The following is a 16,863-nucleotide window of genomic DNA, read 5'->3' as shown; positions in this document are numbered from 1 at the left end:
TTACCATAAAAGGAGTCTTCCTACCTTATCAAACGCTTTCTCATAATCAATAAATGCTACATGCGTTTCTAAGCCGAATTCCCGACGTTTTTCAATAATTTGTCTTACTATAAACATGTTTACGTTATACAATCATTCCTTTCTGAAGCCTGTCGTTCTTCTGGCGTTATTCAGTCAGCCATATTTTTTGTAATCTTTGATTAAGAATTTTCCTGTAAATTTTATATCCTGCATTAAGTAAACTTATTCTTGTATAATTTCCAGCGTCTTTAGTACTGCCTTATTAACATATAGAAATAACTTCAGCTGTGTATATTGAATAGTTAATGCGATATATACTTTAAAAAATGGAGGAACAAAAATTCTAAAATTATTCCTCCATATTTGATTAATTCAGTATTTATTTCATCCAGACCAGTAGCTATCTTATTTTTGTTACATTTAAGGCTGCTTTTAATTCTTTTATGTCTGGAAGATCTGAAGATTCAGTTTTTATATAATAACTTTCTTCACTATCTTTATCACACTACAAATTTCTCTAATAGTATATCCATTGGTTTTAAGTTATTAAGTTAATGTTCGCAGTATACTTCCTATTTTATTCATGTGTTTCATGGGTTTTAATACTACGTCTTTAAACACTATATCCTGTTTTCCATGAATGTCATGTTCAACAGTAGCATTAAAAGCTTTTCAGGATTCATTATGGTATCTTGTAACACCTCACCCGTTGCTTGTCCGATTTTGCATGTGTTCGCCCCTGAGAACAACTTACAGAGAAATTGGGAGTGGAACTGTACACAAAAATGGATAACGCTGGATTTAAATGTGTCCCTGTCACCCCTAATAAATCTGCGGTGTTAGTGTTGACGATAAATCACATCTATTTTTACTTCAAAACATGAACGATCACGAACACTTAGGGTGTTCAATAACATCAAACACATACATCATCATCATCATCATTTAAGACTGATTATGCCTTTCAGCGTTCAGTCTGGAGTATAGCCCCCTTATAAAATTCCTCCATTTTCCCCTATTCAGTGCTAACAATGGTGCCTCTTCTGATGTTAAACCTATTACTTCAAAATCATTCTTAACCGAATCCAGGTACCCACGTCTCCTTGGTCTGCCCCGACTCCTCCTACCCTCTACTGCTGAACCCATGAGTCTCTTGGGTAACCTTGCTTCTCCCATGCGTGTTACATGACCCCACCATCTAAGCCTGTTCGCCCTGACTGCTACATCTATATAGTTCAATCCCAGTTTTTCTTTGATTTCCTCATTGTGGACACCCTCCTGCCATTGGTCCCATCTACTAGTACCTGCAATCATCCTAGCTACTTTCATATCCGTAACCTCAACCTTGTTGATAAGGTAACCTCAATCCACCCAGCTTTCGCTCCCATACAACAAAGTTGGTCGAAAGATTGAACGGTGCACAGATAACTTAGTCTCGGTACTGACTTCCTTCTTGCAGAAGAGAGTAGATCGTAGCTGAGCGCTCACTGCATTGTCTTTGCTACACCTTGCTTCCAGTTCTTTCACTATGTTGCCATCCTGTGACAATATGCATCCTAAGTACTTGAAACCGTCCACTTGTTCTAACTTTGTTCCTCCTATTTGGCACTCAATCCGTTTATATTTCTTTCCCACTGACATTACTTTCGTTTTGGAGATGCTAATCTTCATACCATAGTCCTTACATTTCTGATCTAGCTCTGAAATATTACTTTGCAAACTTACAATCGAATCAGCCATCACAACTAAGTCATCCGTATATGCAAGACTGCTTATTTTGTGTTCACATATCTTAATCTCACCCAGCCAGTCTATTGTTTTCAACATATGATCCATAAATAATATGAACAATAGTGGTGACAGGTTGCAGCCTTGTCTTACCCCTGAAACTACTCTGAACCATGAACTCAATTTACCGTCAACTCTAACTGCTGACTGACTATCCATGTAAAGACCTTTAATTGCTTGCAAAAGTTTGCCTCCTATTCCATAATCTCGTAGAACAGACAATAACTTCCTCGTAGGAACCCGGTCATATGCCTTTTCTAGATCTATAAAGCATAGATACAATTCCCTGTTCCACTCATAACACTTCTCCATTATTTGCCGTAAGCTAAAGATCTGGTCCTGACAACCTCTACGAGGCCTAAACCCACACTGATTTTCATCCAATTGGTCCTCAACTAATACTCGCACTTTCCTTTCAACAATACCCGAGAAGATTTTACCCACAACGCTGATTAAAGAGATACCTCTGTAGTTGTTACAATCTTTCCTGGTACCATGTTTAAAGACTGGTGTGATTACTGCTTTTGTCCAGTCTGATGGAACCTGTCCAGACTCGCAGGCCATTTCAATTATCCTGTGTAGCCATTTAAGACCTGATGTTCCACTGTATTTGATGAGTTCCAACTTAATTTCATCCACCCCAGCTGCTTTATTGCAGTGCAATCTATTGACCATTTTCTCCACTTCCTCAAATGTGATCCTATTTCCATCATCATTCCTATCCCATTATACCTCGAAATGTGAAACATTACTGATCGTATTTTCACCCACATTGAGCAACTCTTCAAAATATTCCCACTATCTGCCCAAGGCATCCACAGGATTCACCAGTAGTTTTCCTGACCTGTCCAAAATACTTGTCATTTCCTTCTTACCTCCCTTTCGAAGAATGGTTTTCCAGCAGCTTGACCCATAGTCTCAAACCTGTTTCCAAAGTCTTCCCAAGATTTCTTCTTGGATGCTGCAATTATCTGTTTGGCTTTGTATCTTTCTTCAACATAACTTTCTCTGCCTATCTGAGTTCTAGTATGTAGCCATTTTTGATACGCCTTCTTTTTCCTTTTACAGGCTTCCTTGACTGTGTCATTCCACCATGCTGTTTGCTTCATCCTACTTTTACACACTACTGTTCCAAGGCATTCTTTAGCCACTTCTAGTACTGTGTCCCTGTACTTCGTCCATTCCTTTTCCAATGACTGTAATTGACTACATTCAACTAACTGGTACCTTTCTGAGATCGCTGTCATGTACTTGTGCCTGATTTCCTTATCCTGAAGTTTCTTCACTCTTATCCTCCTACATATGGACCTGACCTCCTGCACTTTCGCTCTCACAATCCCAATTTCACTGCAGATTAAATAATGATCAGTGTCATCAAAGAATCCCCTGAAGACACGTGTGTCCCTCACAGCCTTCCTGAATTCCTGATCTGTTATTATATAGTCAATGACAGATCTGGTTCCCCTGTGTTCCCAAGTATACCGGTGAATGTTCTTATGTTTAAAAAAGGAGTTTGTGATTACTGGCACAGAAATCCAGGAGTTTTTTCCCGTTCCTGTTGGCCTCCATATCCTCTCCAAATTTACCCATAACCTATTCATACCCTGTTCGATTTCCAATCCTGGCATTAAAATCCCCCATGAGGAGAACACTGTCCTTGTCCTTTACTCTAACAACTACATCACTGAGTGCCTCATAAAAACTGTCCATCTTATCTTGATCTGTCCCTTCACAATGCGAATATACTAACACAGTCCTAATTTTCTTGCTAGACACTGTCATATCTATCCACATCAGTCGTTCGTTTACATACCTTATTGCAACTACGCTGGGTTCCATTTCTTTCCTGATGTAAAGCCCTACAACCCATTGTGCTACTCCTGCTTTGACTCCTGACAGGTAGACCTTGTATTCTCCCACTTCCTCTCCATTCTCACCCCTTACCCGAATGTCACTAACAGCTAAAACGTCCAGCCCCATCTTACTTGCAGCCTTTGCCAGCTCTACCTTCTTCCCTGAGTAGCCCCCATTGATATTAATAGCTCCCCATCTCATTACCATTTGTTTGCCAAGTCGTATCTTAGGAGTCCCTGGTTTGTTAGTTAGAGGTGGGACTCCGTCACCTCCAAAGGTCCGAGGCATTTTGCTCTGATTGTTGCCAGCATCATATTAAAAGTACCAGGGAAGCAGGTTGCTAGCCTTACTTGCCCCGACTCCCATTGGGTTTTACCCCTAACGGTTGAGGGTCTAACCGGTGGATTTGGTAGTCTTTGCCGTATGAGCACAAAGGTGACCACGACTCAGAATACGTCCGAGATGCCCAGCCTTATTCCAAAGTAACTGGTATCCCGACTGTCGGGACCACTTACTTGGCCACTCATACGTTGCCCGTGGTTCATGAACTAGGACGTGACTACAGGAACCCACACCATGAACCACTCACATACACAAAAATAAAATAAAGCAAAAGGGTGAATTCAGGATCAGCTACTGAAAGTAAAGGCTCTACTGAATCACAATAATTTTATTATATCCTTCAGATCAATTCTGAATAAAACACAATGAATAATTTAGAAATTACCCTCCTAACTGGCATTGGCAGTGAACTGTGTTAAAATCGGTCTCTTATAACTTGGCTGACCGACTGACATCGACACAAAACGTAAAATACACTCCTGGAAATGGAAAAAAGAACACATTGACACCGGTGTGTCAGACCCACCATACTTGCTCCGGACACTGCGAGAGGGCTGTACAAGCAATGATCACACGCACGGCACAGCGGACACACCAGGAACCGCGGTGTTGGCCGTCGAATGGCGCTAGCTGCGCAGCATTTGTGCACCGCCGCCGTCAGTGTCAGCCAGTTTGCCGTGGCATACGGAGCTCCATCGCAGTCTTTAACACTGGTAGCATGCCGCGACAGCGTGGACGTGAACCGTATGTGCAGTTGACGGACTTTGAGCGAGGGCGTATACTGGGCATGCCGGAGGCCGGGTGGACGTACCGCCGAATTGCTCAACACGTGGGGCGTGAGGTCTCCACAGTACATCGATGTTGTCGCCAGTGGTCGGCGGAAGGTGCACGTGCCCGTCGACCTGGGACCGGACCGCAGCGACGCACGGATGCACGCCAACACCGTAGGATCCTACGCAGTGCCGTAGGGAACCGCACCGCCACTTCCCAGCAAATTAGGGACACTGTTGCTCCTGGGGTATCGGCGAGGACCATTCGCAACCGTCTCCATGAAGCTGGGCTACGGTCCCGCACACCGTTAGGCCGTCTTCCGCTCACGCCCCAACATCGTGCAGCCCGCCTCCAGTGGTGTCGCGACAGGCGTGAATGGAGGGACGAATGGAGACGTGTCGTCTTCAGCGATGAGAGTCGCTTCTGCCTTGGTGCCAATGATGGTCGTATGCGTGTTTGGCGCCGTGCAGGTGAGCGCCACAATCAGGACTGCATACGACCGAGGCACACAGGGCCAACACCTGGCATCATGGTGTGGGGAGTGATCTCCTACACTGGCCGTACACCTCTGGTAATCGTCGAGGGGACACTGAATAGTTCACGGTACATCCAAACCGTCATCGAACCCATCGTTCTACCATTCCTAGACCGGCAAGGGAACTTGCTGTTCCAACAGGACAATGCACGTCCGCATGTATCCCGTGCCACCCAACGTGCTCTAGAAGGTGTAAGTCAACTACCCTGGCCAGCAAGATCTCCGGACCTGTCCCCCATTGAGCATGTTTGGGACTGGATGAAGCGTCGTCTCACGCGGTCTGCACGTCCAGCACGAACGCTGGTCCAACTGAGGCGCCAGGTGGAAATGGCATGGCAAGCCGTTCCACAGGACTACATCCAGCATCTCTACGATCGTCTCCATGGGAGAATAGCAGCCTGCATTGCTGCGAAAGGTGGATATACACTGTACTAGTGCCGACATTGTGCATGCTCTGTTGCCAGTGTCTATGTGCCTGTGGTTCTGTCAGCGTGATCATGTGATGTATCTGACCGCAGGAATGTGTCAATAAAGTTTCCCCTTCCTGGGACAATGAATTCACGGTGTTCTTATTTCAATTTCCAGGAGTGTACGAAGGACCACTACAACCCAATGTATCGTGAAACCTTTGTGTAAACAGCAATTGCACGTGATCCAACTATTTAACGTTACTCCTAACACAGGTAGAAGCGGGAGCGATCTCACCGTAATATTCCTGTTGCATCGGCGGTCTTCGACGGCGATGGCGCGGCTTTGCGGTCGGCGTGTGGCGTCTCGGGAAGTACACTCCTACAACAGTCGGACAACAGACCGCTGTCCGTAAACTTACCTATTTGCAACAATCTTCCCGGCAGCGAAGAGCTGGCGCGGCTAACGTCCTGTCAGAGCGAAAGACCAAGACGGGAGACGACTTGGCTAACGTCCTCTCAGTAAGGGAGCCCAGAACGGAAGACCTCTACAGAGAGTCGAGCAAGATCGCTCTTCACCTCTGTCTTCCCACCTCAACTTTTACCGAGCGAATCACATCACTAGAAGCTGTCAAAATACCCATTTTGCCAGTGCCGACCAATGTAAGGCCTGGGAATTGAACTCTTTTCCACAATTCTACCCTTTCTACAAAATTTCACAAGTAAACTCCGCCCACGCTGGATGGGAACAACCACGGCTGTGGGCAATAACACGTTTACTATAATTTATCTCCTAAGAGACCACTCGAGATTTTCCCTGCAAGATTCCCCGTCGTAGCGAACAGAGACTCCTGCATTGAAAGTTTTTGTTATTCGGATCTCCTGGCCTGCTCCACTAGAGTTACTCAAAGGCGTAAAATTAGTGGGATGTCAGTTCAAAAATAATTACGAATTGTACGTTACATTTAATCAATTATCTTGAAATAGATAGATATATAATTTGTTTCCATAAAACATTGGACCAGGATTAACGAGTCTGTGTAAGATTATAATTTACATTCTTAACTTGTAAACAGGAGTGTTATTTGGATTAATGCTTGTACATGCCTGAGTTAGGTTGAAATATGTCTCGTTATAATTAAGTTCAGTCTACGTGACGATTTTTAACGGTATGTAATAGTGGAATTGTAACTGTGTGCAACTGTGACTTGGCGTTGATCAATGAACTGTTTCTATGTCTAATTCTTGTAATTATAACACTGATGATAGCTGCATTGTCAATGGAAACCTGGCTTTGCAATGCAATATAAAAGATAGATGACATTACGATCGCTGCTGACCGAGTTACATCGCAATAGTGGGGTACAACCATTCCCACGCAATCTATCAAGAAAACCATTTATTCATATTTAAACAAAATTACTTTATTACTCTTGCATTCTCATTTATAATGTCCTTGATAATATACTGTGTACAGATGTTCTATTTAAAACAATTACACTGATGTATTACTACTTCAATCACATATTTCATACTGCTGAGTATACGTCACGCTGCTATAGCCCAGCAGGTGGCGCGCTCAATACTGCTTTAATTGCCTTCGAAAATGGTCAATACATGTTTAGTTCAATGTTTGTTCGAAACCTCTTCAAGGCTTATTACAATAAACTTTACGCGACCGATTGACTGTATTCCACATTCATCGAAAACTGACTAGTCCTTGTTGCCTTGCGATTGCATCAACCAAGACCTTGTTTAGTCAAATTGTGCCATGATTTCTTTTCTCCTCGATCCTATTCAGTACCTCTTCATTATATACCCTTTCTACCCAGCTAATATTCAGTATTCTTCTGTGACACTACTTTTCAAAATTTCCATTCTCTTCTTGCCTCTATCCTTATCGTCTACTTTCCGCTTCCTTACTACACTCCACACAAATATTTTCGGTAAAAACTTCCCAACAGTTAAATTTATATTAGATGTTAAAATAGTTCTCTTGTCCAGAAATGCTTTGTTTTGTATTGCCGCTGTGTATTGTATAGCGTCTTATTGCGGACATTGTCAGTAATTTTGCTGCCCAAATAGCAAAAGTCATCTACTACTTTCAGTGTCTCATTTTCTAATCTAATTCCCTCATCATCGCTTGATTTAATTCGACTACGCTCCATAAGCTACATTATCATCTTATAAACTCTTTTCAAAACATTATCCATCCCGTTCAATTGATTCAACTAATACTCCAGTCCCTTTTCCATCTCAGACACAATTACGATGTCATCGGCAAGTTTAAGTTTTCTTAATTCTCTCTGACCTTTAATGACCTTTCCAAATTTCTCTTTGGTTTCCTTTACTGCCTGTTCAATACACTGATAGAACAGCATCGAGTCTTTCTCATTCCTTTGTCATTTATTGCCTTTTTTTAATGTACTTCGAATCTTATAACTCCATTTTGCTGCCTTCAGAATTTTAGGTAGAGTCTTCTAGTCAATATTTTCAAAAGTTCTTTTCCTAAACCCACAAATGCTGTGAGTGCTGATTTGCCTTTCTTTAATCTGTCTTAAGATAAGACGTAATGTCAGTACTTACTCGTGTGTTCCTACATTTCCTCTGCTCCAAACTGATCGCCCACAACGTCGGTTTCTGCCAGTACTTTCCAGATAAAAGTAGCACAAATACTGCCGTAGACATAGCAATGGTCAAGTAGATCGTCGGATTCTACTATTTTAAAATAACTGACCAAGAGGAGTATCGTCTTCGATGTAGTGAAACCTGGAAAGTACACGTCAACAGCGTGCGAGTGTTACAGAAGAGGCTTTTGGTCGTGCCCTCGAATGAAGGTGTGACAGACTATTTTGACAGAGGTTATTGTAATGACAGTAATAGACATTCTGGGTAGTGACTGTTCAGTTACTTCCACCCGACAAGCGACTAAATTGTTCCTTTTTTATGGTCACATTAGAATTGTTTCTAGTATACCAAGTGATTGATATTGCGAATTAAAACTATTTAAAAATTTTGTAAAGATAATCTGCTGTATTTCTAAATTATACTCGACCTGTATCAAACGTAAATGCGGCTTTCCAGTATCAGGGACATCTTGGTTTGTCTGAACAACTTCAGGAATACCGGGTGATGACCTAAGGTGCTCATAAACTAACTTCACGGCTTCATCAGGGATTTCTCACCAAGATCAACAACTTTTCTTGTGAGGTGGCGTTCTTTTACAACTGAGAAACCGCGCTTGCATCCAATACGACATAAGTAAGCCCCTTCATGGATAGAAAAAAAACAGTTTTGTGCTCGTTCATTAAAAACACGTATGCGACTGACATCGTCTAGTACACTTAATTTATTGTATAATGTCTGCGTGTTGGGTGACTGGGGAACAAGCAGAGCTGTGAAATCCGTGGTAGAGCGGAAGGACACAGGAAGCTCACACGTTCCTTCGGACAGTAGGTCGGCACAGCCATGGGACGCGTGTCCGCCAGGCAGGCGTGAGAAGCCGGTCTGGTCGGCCAAAGACACGTGGCAGCAGCTATTCGCGTACTTTCCTACGGACATAGAAAGAACTTCCAGAAACTTCGATCTGGATTGGTCGGCGTTCAGGAACGAGCGCCTTCCGGAAAGATGATTCGCCACCCAAATTTAAGGGGGAGAAAAGATTTTGAGCAGCGAAAAGAGGAGAGTAGAAAAAAGGAGAGAGTCGTTACGGGGTCGTGGAGCAGGAGAGTCGTCTGTCGTCTTGAAGGTCCACGGCAGTCGACGGACGTCTTCGGCTGTAATTTTGGTGAAGTACAATTTCGCTACCGTCTCGCTGAGGCGATACGTCCTGCGGTTATAGCTTCTGATCATTATGGTGATCTTGCTTATGCACCGGCGTGTGCGAAAGTGAATTTACATAGGTGAATCTCGTATTCTACTCCTTTCGGCTCTGAGGGTTCATAATGCTGATTGAGATAGTAGTTCCTTCTTGCTACTTATTATACGGGGGTGTCAGTTACTCCGCTCCTAATCACAGATCGCGGGTGCATTATAGGGCAGAGCTCGACAGTTTAGGGGCCAGTATTAATAAAGGGAGAACCTGAGATTTGTAATCCTTACTTAGTTTATTGAATTGTTTTTCTACGATGAATAAATGTGTGAAAATCACTGCATTTATCCTTTAGTACATAGTATTTTCATGTCTCTGCGTAGTATTTTCATGTCTCATGTGTACATTTTATAATTTATTCGTTAAAAGGGGGATCGGATTTTGTCGGCTTATCCTAACATTTTGTCGTATCCACAGGATAATATTAGGAAACGGGTAAGTTTTCACATGACAATTTACATAATTAATGAGAATAACGTATTCCTACTGGGGCACGTACAAGTGTCAGTAGCGTTAAAATATCCATTGTGCAAATTATCTCTTGTACGTACTCATGGAAAGTCTCCGTCATCAATAGGCAGTAGAAGAAGGGGAGATAAGTTGGATGGTATAATCAGCAAGCAATCAATGGAAGACTAAGCGTTCTGAGAAACACGGGATGTCCAACGTTGTGAAGAACCCGAATGAAGAAGAACTTATCACGCGCCAAATTCGTGCTGGGAGTTTTCGCTGTGCTCATCAATGAGACAAAGTCGACCTTATCTTGAACAACTTGATCTCATATAATGATGCGGGCCATTGATCTTTTAAAATATCTCAGATGCACACCCTTCATAAAAACTATTCCAGTTGACATTACCATTGTCTTACTAAAACCGCTGACTTAAAAATATTTCATCTCTGTCTGCACAGACCATTTCACACCTTCGGGCCGCCATTCCGATGCTTCACTGAATTGCACTGACGCTTTTAAGACTTCATTCCGGTCTGCCATGCATTTTTGAAATTTTTGCCTTCCTACAGTGTTTTCCTTAAGATGAAACTCATAACGTCCTTGAGGTAGTACCATTTAAATAAAAGTACCTCATTCAGAACATTCCCACAATAAAACTTTACAGGCACCTTTAGTTTCCTTAATGTGGCTGTTGCTACTTCCAAAGGAGAATTCGTACATATATTATTTTCCTACGGTCCAGGGGCTGATCTATATCAGGAAGTTTATTGCAGACAATGTGCAAAGTCTTTAACACTGACTAAATACAATTAACTGTGTCATTCATTTGTGATTAATTTCCATAAATTATTAACCCTTAGTTCTAGTATACATTGGAAGAAGACGCTGTAAACACAACAAGTTTATTTCTTGAATTTAATTATTTCTTTAGGCTGTTTATGCTGGGCAGGGAGAATATTCCAGAGCTGCAGGGCGTCAGTAAAGACATTTACTGCTGCTAACACGAGTTACTTTTGACTAACAACTAACTATCACCGCAAGCTAGCGAAAAGAGATTTGTTGGTGTCTATAGTTTGCGTCAGATCAGGAGGCGATCCAATTTTCAGCTGTTCTGACTAACCCCCTCCAAAACCGACAGCACCCAATAACATTTATTTTCTTTCCGAGAGCCTAGCTGAGAACTGCTCTCCTTCAAACTGAGATGTCACCTTGCATTTCAACAGTATAGATTCTTTCACTTTGAGACAGGACTATTCTTTGCATCTCAACAACCGATGACATTTTCTTTAGTCATATAGCTATGAATGTTTGTCTGTAAAATTAAGTAGTGCCATCCATAAAGAAACGACAATACAAGTTAAGTGCTTTACAAGCAAGTGACGGTGCTTAATTATCTGTTTATAACTTTTTCGAACTTGAATCTGAAAGTGAGCCCTTATTCATGAGATTTAGAAGACACAAGAACGGACTGCACCACCATTTGTGGACAGTAAAAGACTTGTAGGCGAACTGCGTCACAGGTGTAGGAATATCTGAAAATACTAGCTCCCCGTCACCTGAAAAGCACTCAAATCGCACGAAAACAGTAACAAAACACAATGATTATACATGAATGTTTTAAGGCACAACGTGTTTGAAATTTGTATGAATTTAGTGGACTTTATATCATGTCAACTTGTTAAAATGATGAATAAGATAACTGACTTCGAAAATAGTTTTTCGCCGATGCAAAAAGTTTTAAAATATATTAGTTTTAAATATGTTAAGATACTTATGTAAAGTAATTTTTAGTGTAACATAGTGACACAGCAGAAGCACGGGATCAGTTCCTGGGAAAGATGAAGGTAATTCTACAGCGTATTACCTTTTCGAAACATGGGTGAATCAGAATAATTCTAGAAAAACCTACCGGCAAATGAACGGTGATATTGGCAGTTTTAAATTTCCCGATGTAAAAGCTTAGTTGTTCTGTATTCTGGTTTTTATTTTTGGTTTATATCGGGAACAAACTTGTATTTAGGAGTATGGAAATCAGCAGTGACTGCCATTCAGGAATCAACGCCATCACTATCAAGAAGTTATTCGGTGAACCGTTCTTATCATGCCTTGTTCTACAGTCACTTATTATAATGGTCAATGCCAGAAATCATTCATCTGTTACAGAGAAACACGAAGTGAAAATACCAGCAAATCTGATATTATGGCTTCAAACATCCAAGACTGTCTTGCAAACAGCTCTTGGTGATTTCTTATTTTCTTGGTGTGCATTAGGTGTCATTGATTCGTACGTCCACTATAATAATCAACAATATCTTGTACAGGCATCTGTGGACCTGGAGATCTAGGAGAAGTACGTACATCACAGGCCACTGAAGATTGTCACAGGCGCTTGGGATGTCAACCGTCACAACAATTGCATATTTCGAAATCGAAGTTTGTGCCATCTGAAGAACTCAGTTCACTACGTCATCTATAGACTTCCTTTTTCTGAATCATACTGACACTGTTTAGCACCAAGAGCTCCCCGTGAGCCTGCAGCCAGTCAGTATGAAGACGCTTTTATACCTTGTTCGAGGTGCTTGAAGTGCAAATGGGTCTGTAACGTTTTAGTGGATGGAGTCTGTATCCCTTACCAGTTTAATAATTACTGTCTGAGGTGTCTTTCTCATCGCTTTCTATTCGCAACGCCTCTTACAATGATTGGGGCAGTTAGGCACTGCCAACGTACCTAGCACTCGCAGATTTTGAAATCTTTGCGATTCTTTCGGCATCGCCACAAAGAAAATCAATTGATTCAAAACCAAAGCTGATACGCCGAGCCTCCAGATCTCTTTAGGAAATGGGAATTTATAACTAACATCCAACCAGCGCCCAGAGAACTAGATGTAGATAAGAACAAAACTGGATTGGAAGAAAAGTTCAAGTGGCTAGGAAACTGGGTAGTACTTAATATCACAGAGATGTATGCTTTCACATTCAGCATCAACAAGTAGCATATCTGCTGACTGGATTTTTACAACAAATGATCTGTGTTGTTTAATCCAGGCCGAGGCGCTATGGTGCTGTCATTTAGGCAGAGGCTGCATATACAGTAGAATTCCTCGCAATAAGTAGGAAAGATCTGTACAGGAAGCTAGAAGCCAAGAATTTAAAGATCTTAAGGAAGATCTTAGGCCCAATAAGATAGTACGCAGGCTGCAGAACATGGTATAACAACTAACAGTACTTGCATGTGAAACAGTTGACAGACACTATGGAGGGGGGGGGGGGGGGGGGAGGGCAAATGATGGACACAGTTGCTGTAGCACCTGCTCGTGGGCATGCAGTCTCAAGTTTGTCAGAGGGGTTGCCTGCCCTCAGGCGTTAGAGCAGCATTGGAGCGCCGCTCAGATGAATGGACGTCGAAGTCTCTGGACAGGTACATTTTTCATGTACTCACCGAAGATGCATGGGCGGCGCCAAGGGTGTTTCCGAACTGGAAGGTCTTAGGAGGACCCTTTGCCGTTTTATTCACCCACATGTTAACATTGCACATCCCTGTGATCACGTCACAGGAGGGCTGAAAAAGCTTAAAAACCTTCCATTGCTTCAAATCATGTTCAAACTTCGTCAAATGGTTTTGAACTGTCCTTAGTGGTTCAACCCAGTATACGAGAGAAAACACTGCGGCCGCGCTACCCATTACAGGGGTCAGATCACGATAGTCTCAGGGAAGGGTTTACTCACCCAGGGGACGTGAGCAGTGTCGAACGTGAAGGACGTTGTCCTGTTGCCGATCCCGCTGCGAACTGTCGATTTAGACCACGAAATGTTTGGGAACCAGTTTCCCAAAGGAAGAGGTAGTCCCACTGATGTCCTTTATGCTACCGCCTTAGGCCTTTTCATACTGATTACGAACGGCGGAGTGTCTGAAGCGATTTCCTCGTCCACTCATGAGAAAACAGTGCGATTTCAACACAGGGGGTCGTAGCTCCGTCCTCCATCGCAGAGGCTTCAATAGAAGTGGTGAACTTTGGGTAAAAGGCGGAGTACCGACTTCTCCATCGTTTAACACGTCCACCGTGTCATTGTGCAGAATTATGGTGAAATTTGATGCCAAAGTGACTTCATTAGCCCACCTCACACGAACTTCTGCGCCCTGGTCTTTCTCCGCATGCCTCGACGCGTTGTTGGTTGAAGTATCACTGAGCCCGAGTGTGGGGTCCCAATGTGCCTTCTTTTGCTTCTTTACAGAGGGTGCTTTTAGGCAACTTTCATCCGAATTTTGAAATTGTGCGTCGCAATGCGGGACAATTACAGGGTTTTGAAAAAGTGACCCTTCAATTGTGGTTCGCAGTGTAGTTCACGGGTTTTCGGAGCCCGTCACAAAGCCGCTGCTGGTGTGTGCCAATGACGTTCCTACTTAGATGATTATGTGATACAATAAAGCAAGAACGAAATGAAACATGGATTTGTGCTAACGTGGGATATAATTATAATCGTGCCCGTGAAATGCTGTTTCATCGAACAGTTACAGATGTAGCTAGGGAAGTAAGAACACGTAACGTAGATACCTGCCAGTTGGTAAATGTCTGCGCTTAAAGCCGGCCGGATTGGCCGTGCGGTTCTCGGCGCTACAGTCTGGAACCGAGCGACCGCTACGGTCACCGGTTCGAATCCTGCCTCGGGCATGAAGGTGTGTGATGTCCTTAGTTTAATTACGTTTAAATAGTTATAAGTTCTAGGCGACTGATGACCTCAGAAGTTAAGTCGAATAGTGCTCAGAGCCATTTTTCTACGCCTAAATAATAAAATGATGGAATGTCATTGGCAGTGATATTCTGATTTGGAATGCATCAGAGGTTGGATATAAATATGTAGACACAGCGAGGACTACATACTTAAACACAAATGCAGATGATAGCCAAGCTTGCAAGTTGTGCTGTTACATTTAACCACGAATGGCACATGTACAATGTCTTCAATGTATTTCACATCCTACTTTGTTGTGAGTGAATTATATCGGAACTAAGCGGATTCGGACGTGGGTAAATTGTTAAGACTCGTATGTTGATGCTTCCGTAACAGGGAAACAGCCCGCACCTCGTGGTCGTGCGGTAGCGTTCTCGCTTCCCACGCCCGAGTTCCCGGGTTCGATTCTCGGCGGGGTCAGGGATTTTCTCTGCCTCGTGATGGCTGGGTGTTGTGTGATGTCCTTAGGTTAGTTGGGTTTAAGTAGTTCTAAATTCTAGGGGCCTGATGACCGTAGCTGTTAAGTCCCATAGTGCTCAGAGCCATTTGAACCATTTGAACAGGGAAACATCATCCACCAAGTCACAAAGAAAGTGTTCGTCGAGTGATCATGACAGACGTTCACGGAAGATTGTTGAGAAGAAAAATAAGAGGACGCAGCTGTAACAGTCGCTGCACAAATGAATGTCGCACTCGCGAATCCTGTCTGTACAAAAATAACGCTAAGGGCGCTCCATAATCAGGAAACTGCGTAGTCGCCAGATCTGATGTTATTGAACCTTCTTGCTCTACTTTGGAGGGAAGGGTGCGTGATCGCTGTCCACATCCACGATCGTTACCTCAGCCTTCCACTGTTTTGCAGCAGCAATGGTATAAGATTGTCTCGAAAGCCATACAGTACTCGTATTCATCCATTCTGAGACGATTGGAAGTTGTCTGCGTGACAATGGTTTTCCTACACGGTATTAGGTATGGTAATGTGTCGTGTCCCTGCACATTTATCAAGTGTCATTCTAGTGGCTTCAGCAGAAATGTCAGACCAAAGTCCAGATCAAAGGACAAACAATAAATGAAAAGTTTGCATAAGAATGAAAGATCTCATGCCTGAAGTAGTTAGTGTTGATGATGTGAACGGAAGGGGGAGTACTAAGGTTCCTGATCTTTAATATGTCTTTATTCAAATTTGTCGGTCGTATTTTGTGTCTAACTTCTATTATTTCTGCGATATTTGTGACAGGTTGTAGAATACAATTATATTATATATTTGTGTACCAATTACTGAATAAATATTAGAGCAGGTAGTTCAAATGAGATATCAGTATGTTTCCAGCTTGATATCCTAAGGAAATTATCAAGGTCACAAAGCAACGATAAGCTATCAGTAATGTTGAGATAAAAGCGGTCAAGTACATAGGCGGTGAAGTATTTTTACCCACTACACTCTTGAAAAGTTGTTCGAGTACCGACGGGGCCGGCCGCGGTGACCGAACGGTTCTAGGCGCTTCAGTCTAGAACCACGCTTCTGCTACGGTCGCAGGTTCGAATCCTGCCTCGGGCATGATGTGTGTGGTGTCCTTACGTTAGTTAGGTTTAAGTAGTTCTAAGTTCAAGGGGACTGATAACCTCAGATGTTAAGTCCCTTAGTGCTCAGAGCCATTAGAACTATTTGAGTACTGACGGTCCGTCGAAGATTCATCGTGTAGAAGCAACAGAATGGACAGACTTCGTAAGTACGAAGCAGTTTGTACGTCTCAGCCCTAGAGCCGACATGTGTATCTGCATGATAGGATGTTCGAACGGGGGAATTTACGCACACATGTCGGGTAGCGTTCGGTCCAAGACAAAGGCTCTGGAGGAAGACTAATAATTCGAGAGGCCGTTGTTAGGCTCCTTCATATTGTTGTTTATAATTCGAATCAAACTAAGGCTGTAATCGCTTCAGAGTAAAGCCGCAACAGTAACAATATGGGCTCACAGAACTGGATGGCGTCTGAGAAATCACTAGTGAGCCCGCGACAGCTCATGCTAACTGGACACTAGCAGTGCCTGTATACCTGTAGTGCTACTTTGATCAGTGAATTTATGGTAT

Source organism: Schistocerca gregaria, chromosome 3 (genome assembly GCF_023897955.1).
Source record: "Schistocerca gregaria isolate iqSchGreg1 chromosome 3, iqSchGreg1.2, whole genome shotgun sequence".
NCBI lineage: Eukaryota > Metazoa > Arthropoda > Insecta > Orthoptera > Acrididae > Schistocerca > Schistocerca gregaria.
The sequence above is the reverse complement of the archived record's forward strand: the minus strand, read 5'-3'. Positions refer to the sequence as shown.